Raw genomic sequence first — 6,764 nt, 5'->3', positions numbered from 1 at the left:
AAGAAAGCCACATCAAAATCCAACCTAGATTATGCTAGCAGTGACTCGTCATCTCTCACCATGTGACGTCGACTAGATGTGTACTGATAGTGAATTAACCTGAGAGAAAGAAGTGGGTGCTAATAGTGTCCTTTTAAAAAAAGAATAGGGAAGTTATATCCCAAACTTTCTTATTTTATTTGAAATTCATTTAAATTTCAGAGTTTGCAAGGAACAACAGTGGAAAAACGTTTGTGGTTGGCTGCACGGTCCAACAATCCACAAACTTCAGAGGGAAAAATAGAATGATTTATTTTCAAGAACACAGCAAGAATCGTTTAAATTTCAGGAGTTTTGTTCTCCTGTCATTGAGCAAAACCTAAATTATTACCATATATATATGCTGAAGATGTCCTTTATATCATGACATTTCTGAATTAACTCCCCCTGATGGGGATTTATCCCATTCTTAATGCGGAAAGTCTTTTCAGTTTTGGAAACTGTGAGATGGCCAAAAAATGAAGAGCCATCAGAACTGTATGTGTTGTGATGGTCACGAGATGGGTTTACATGCACTGACTGCAGTGATAAAAGTTATCTTTAGGGGTAAAAAAAAAAAAAGGGAGGGAGGGGGACAAGGACAGGAAAAATATTAATTGCAGCTGATTGAAGCCCTAAGTTTTCGTGGTGTTATAGACATAAATGCTTTTTCTCTGGAGTTTTGGAGTGGGCAAGGCATTGGAAGTGGTGGATGGTCCTTGAGGTCCCTTCCATCCATCCCGTGATTATGCCAGCAGCCCTTTTTTCTATGCCCAGCACAAGTATGATTAATATGGAGCACTGTTTATGCAAATGTTTCCCTATGTGAAATCTCGTTGACTGTTCATATCATTTTCTAAGCACGGAACTGTGTCTGAAGAATGTGATGCTCACTTAGTCTGATATCACAGCACAGCCTGACTGAGGGTGGAACTGTGTTTCTGTATCTGTTCTCTAGTAACTGCCTCCCTAGAATCACTATGTTAATGCCCACTGTGCTGTCTGCTTGCACCCCAATGCCACACTGAAGAACCCTGTTTGAATGTGACATTGTAATTTTTTTTTTTTTTGCATAGAGTCAGGATTGTCTGTATTAAAATGTATTTATATAAAAAAAAATATATATCTATATATTTTTTGTGGAAGGAGAGTAGGATTCTAGTTAATATGCCATTGAGAAAACGTTAGGAGCATTTTTATCCAGTTCATTTATAATTCTTTGTACCTTCTGGGGCAGTGAGGAACCGGTTGGAAACGAAGGAAAAAAAGGAACGTTGGCAATGATTCCACTGTTGTGGCTTTGGTTTCCATCTGCTTGACTTGTTTGTAGATGGATAAAGGGGGAGAACAAAGATTGATGCTACAATTCAGTCTTCCTGTAGGAGGAGAAAACTTCAACCTAACCTACGCAAGGACGGGGCAGGGATGGACACTTGCTTAACTGAATATTGGCAGTTTAGACATAAATGTGCATCTAGGCAATATGCTTTAATTTCTTCCATGACCGAGGGAAAATGGTTCAACGTGTCACTCTCCTTAGCAAGTGTTTCTTCTCCTGTAACATCCAAAATGTAAAATAAATAAATAAATAAATAAAAAATTAAAAATGAAATAAATTATTGATCTTAGAGATGGAGGTGCTTGTCCATTCTTTAATGCTATATCTTTTATAGTGTGTGTTATTTAATGATAGATTTTTGTATTAGAGCATGGGAAGTAAATTTTCATTGCTTTTCCTCAATGTTTTAATGCTGTTTTTGCACCAGTGGATGTATCCACCTTCACTTTCAGGTGATGACAGTGCACGTGTAGAAGCTCTTCTGTGGCTTGTAGCTACGTAAGGAGGACAATTAATTAAAGTTTGAAATGAGGTTCAGCCTTCTGATGGGTGAGAATCTTTCGGGGCATAACTAAAGTGAATTATTCTCCAACCACGCTAACAAAACTCCTGCAGATGGCTGTTCTGCAGCTGGTTGTGCTTCGGGAAACTCTGCCAGCTGCTCTATGGAGAACTGACTTTAGGAGCTGGTGTGACATTGTGATTTGTGTCTCTGCCACAGCGACCACAGGCAAAACATCTGAAGTGAAGCAGAGTCAGCGGAGGTCGTTCCATCTTCATTTTTTGGAGCTGTGTGACATACCTGCATTGAACTCTGCAGTGAGATGACCTGAGAACAGGTTGGTGGTGGGGTTATTGCTCAGTGGTCGTGGGGATGCACTCCAGGTTTGACTTTGAGGGGAGATGTTGGTTTCCCCTCAGGTTTGTGTTTCTTACACTATCAGCTCCTTGGCACATCGTGCATGCTCACACCGTGCTGTGATTCTTCTGTCATTATTCAAGGGTGTTCATCTTCCTGTGACTTAATGAAGCTGGCGTATGAAAGTAATGTATAGCAAGAAATTAAAGCATGCAGGGAAGTTGTGATACGTGAAATACGTACTGATATTTATTTTATGAACGTTAATATATATGGAGGATACAAGTTCCAAACATTTTTGGTTTTCCTTCTCCTGCTGAATGACAGTATGAATTAGAAGAGGGAAATAGCAAACAGGATAATGTAGCACCTTTGTAGTTCAGCTATAGTGAGTCAGGCAATGGTTCCAGATCAAGAATTAGTGGAGTTTTGTTACATGCCATAAATCAGGTTTGAAACAATACTACAGAAATGTACTTTGCAGCTGAAAAAATAGATGCATAGAGTTCCTGGGGCTGTCTGGCAGGAGACACTTGCAGGAAATCTAAGTACAAGTGTCATCTCTGTGGCAACTATTATTTCAGCTAGCATTCAGATTTCTTGAAGATAAGCTGAAATGAGAGACTACCCAAAGAAAAATCTTGCACCAAAAGCACTGCAGTTTGATCCACTGGCTATATAGTTAATTTTTTTTTTCCATAGTGAGGGTTCCTCTTTCTCCTCCTTCTTTCTCTCCTCCTTCTTTCTTTTTTTCTTTTTGTTCTTCTTCTGATGTTCTAAAGTTATGGAGCTAAAGGTAAACGCCGCAAGCGATCACTTAAACCTGGTGCCTCCAACAGGCACAAACACGCTGGGCTCCTTCATGTGGTTGAAGTTAAATTCTTCAGTAGTTGATGAATGAGATCTTAAATTCTTTGCTCACTCAGGCTGGGCAAATCCCCTTCCCTAGTTCTTTGAAAAAAAATTACTTCTACTGAAAAACTCATACCTCACATCATCTTTTCCTAAAAGGCCCTTCCAAGCCCTTGTGCCTCCAGTGCATGGCACAAACCCTGCGGGCTGCTGCCTCCGTGGTGGTTTCTGGGGAGGAAAACAAAGCATAGGAAATATTGCAGGGCCACACCTGCCTCGTTTATAGCTCATTACTCATCCCCACCCACTGCAGGGCCCTGAGTATTTCCTTCAATGTGCCATTACCAGCACAGCAGCTTTGCCTGCACGATGCTGAGGTGGTTTCTGCCCAACAGCCCTTCCCTTCCTCCTTCAAGTCCCCCTCAAGTGGGGCTGGATGTCCTCACCAGCAGATGCCACTCGTGGGCCCCATGGCTGCCTGGCTGTGAGGTGAGGCCATCAGTCACCGTCCCCCTCCCCCCTGTGTGTACTGCACCTTACTTGGCATAACTGCTTTCCTGGTGATTAAGAAAACTGAGTAACGCACCTAACGATGAGTTGCTTTTGTGGGGAGTAAAAAGTCCAACGGTTTTTTTTCTCCTATCTTTGGGTCAGAAATGGGCTCCTGAGCGAAGGGATATTTTGGTGCTCTGTTAGTCGGCCAGCTGAACTAGCAGCTTTAGCAACCAAGGCCTGCAGCTGCTCATCGCTGTGTGCCGGCCTTGTGCTCTGCTATCTGTGGAGAAACGATTTGCAGCAAGGTCAGCGCGAGCTCAGTCCTGGGAAAGGAATTCTGGCTCTTGAGGAGGTGGAGTCACAGAATGATTAAGGTTAGAAAAGTGTTCTCATATCCACAGGTCCCGCCGTGCCCACAGCCCTCAGCGCCACATCCCCACAGCTCTGGGACACCTCCACAGTGACCCCATCACCTCCCTGTGCAGCTGTGCCACTGCCATCAACGCTCCTTATGAGAAGAAACTTTCCCTAGTAATCAATAACCATCGACTACCTCAGCCCTACACTCCAAATATGTTTCATCCCACGTAAGTCAGAGACACGAAGCAGCACTGATGTTCTCCGTAGTGCTTTCTCTGTCCCATATTACCATTAATCACCTTTCTAAGTGGCTCAGTGCTGTGTCAAGGCTTTGAGAGATTAAGCTGAAAAGAACAGTACGTAGAAAAGGAAATGAACCTTCAGAGGTGATGACTTTATAACAGGAGCAGGGAAATGAAGAGCAGGCAGCCTGCTTTGGTCAGAGGTCTGGCAACAGTAAATCTGAGCTCACGTCGAGGAAGAAGAGCCTGAAAGCAGAGTTCAAATATCATTTCTGTTCTTTGAATTTTCTGATGTTTAAATGAAACGCACAGAGTTAAGCTAATAAATCCTAAACTTTAGAGTGCAAATCTAATCGTATGCCGGAGAGGGCAAGAGTGAACACTTTCTTCTGTTTCATAATAAGATTGTTTTTATGGTAATTAAGATTGTTTTTCTCGCTTGTTTGCATAATGCTTTTGATTCAGGCTGATTAAGCAAACATCATTAACCTCAGACCGGGAAAACTTCATTCTTTTCCCCCTGTATTGGCGCTGCTACTTAAAATGGTCTTCAATGCAAATGTGTCTCACAGAGATTTGCAATGTGTGCGCACTTCTTATTGCATGGTATGGGTTAGGTTTTTTAAATTTTTTTTCTGTAATTGTAATTTCTTCACATTCCCATATGTCAGTGTTTGGGTTTTTTTTATGTGCATGTCATAATCAGAAATGCTGCACCGAAGCAAGACAATGAATCTCTCTATATAAGAGCCTAAAGGGGAGGGAACTCAGATTATTTATATAAGTTAATAACTTGCAGTCTTTTTTAATGAATTATTCTTTTTTTTTTCTTAACATAAGAAAAATTATGTAATGACTTTTAATTTCTGTGTGTCTCACATATAGAATGCATTGGAAAAAAAATAAAGTGCTTAGAATAAATTAGCAATTACATAGGGAGGACAAGCCTTGTTGATACAGTATGTCAAGAAAGTTGTGCAAAAATACAAGAAAAACACGTCAGGGTGTTAATTTCCCTTTCTGTGCTTGACATCTGATCATTCTTCAAAGACTTATTACCATGGAAAATATGGAGTATATTATGAAGCTTAGGCTTCTCTTTTTCTCTCCCCTAGTTGTCATCAAGTGTATGATTGCACATATAGAATGCATTTGTGCATCTGGAAGAATACCACGGTCTGCTAAATGGAGATCTTAGAATATATGAATTGCTTTCCACTTAAATTAAGTCCTTAATGTAGAAAAATAATATATATATATAATATTCATGAATTTTGAGTTTCTTTAGCTCATCTTGGTATTGTCTGTAGTCATGCAGTCAGTATTAATGGGTTTTTCATGTGCCAGTCTCCAGGATTGCTTTAATCACATATACTTTATTACAGTTCTGCTGTGTTTTTAAACTCATGGAACTTCTTAATGCCCTTCTGGTATGTTCTTAAGCATTTTTATGACATCACTCCCTCTGCCAAGAAGAAATGTTGGAAAGATTGTTAGTTGTGTAGGAATGCAGAGTGAGAGGGGCTCAAGTGTGGCCTTCATGATGAGAGATTATGAGGTTATGTCACACTTTCTAAATCTTCTCTATCTGCCTGCCCCTAATCTGATTTTGGTTTAAGTTTAGGCTGGTTGGCATCGCTGAGGGTGCAGATGTGAACCTGAGTGTAAGTGACCTACTCTTACTCCAATGGGTTTGATGGGTTGGCGTTTGGACTTCGGGATCTGGGAGGTCTTCTCCAACCTTAATGATTCTATGAAATTTTAACCTGCTCAGTTTCTTCCATGTTTCCATAGAGCATGAATGGAGATGTCATCCAAGAGAGTGTACTTATGTATTAATTCACATTAAGAGCAGTATGTTATACCAAAGTGTGGGCTAGTTCAACACCAGCCAAGACCTCAATGGATGTACTGGATATTGACTAGGTGTTGAAACAGCAATGCTCTCCAGATTGGCTAGCTGCAATCATTACTATTCTCTGTCTTTATTGGAAAAGCATAGTAGAAATTAAAGCAAAATCTTGATTTAATGCTTGAATAGCTCATCTTACTGTTCAGCTCATGTGGACAACAGTAGAGGAATGAATACAAATGATTTCCAGCCAAGTAGAAATTCTATTAAAGCAGTTTTTTGTTTGTTTGATTGTCTGTTTTATTAAAAAAAAGAGTCTTAAATTTCTTTTTAAACACAGTAAACCATAGATTTTTCCTTAAGGTACATTTGTTGCTTTGGTTTAGTCAGTCAGCAGCTACTCCTTGGTCTTGTAATACTTGTAGGATCTTCACGTCACGTTCTTGTTATCAAAACCCAGAAATCCTTTCAAGGAGACTATAAACGTTTTAGTATGAGGATTTTTTATTTTTGTAGTGGTCTTTAGAAGATGACATTGACATCATTGGCTTCAGGAAATAAGTTAGAGTATTTTTTTGCAAGCAGCTTTCATAAAAAATATCTGAAAATCGTTCATTTTCTTCTTATAGTCATTTGTATCAGGAAGATGCAGAGGATGAGTGCCTTAATAAAATGGTGTCGACTGGCACAGCAGTTAACAGTGTTATCTTTAAATAGTTTTCTTTTTCTTTTTTTATCCTTTCCATT

The sequence above is a fragment of the Meleagris gallopavo genome, chromosome 21 (assembly GCF_000146605.3).
Source record: "Meleagris gallopavo isolate NT-WF06-2002-E0010 breed Aviagen turkey brand Nicholas breeding stock chromosome 21, Turkey_5.1, whole genome shotgun sequence".
Classification (NCBI taxonomy): Eukaryota; Metazoa; Chordata; class Aves; order Galliformes; family Phasianidae; genus Meleagris; species Meleagris gallopavo.
The sequence above is the reverse complement of the archived record's forward strand: the minus strand, read 5'-3'. Positions refer to the sequence as shown.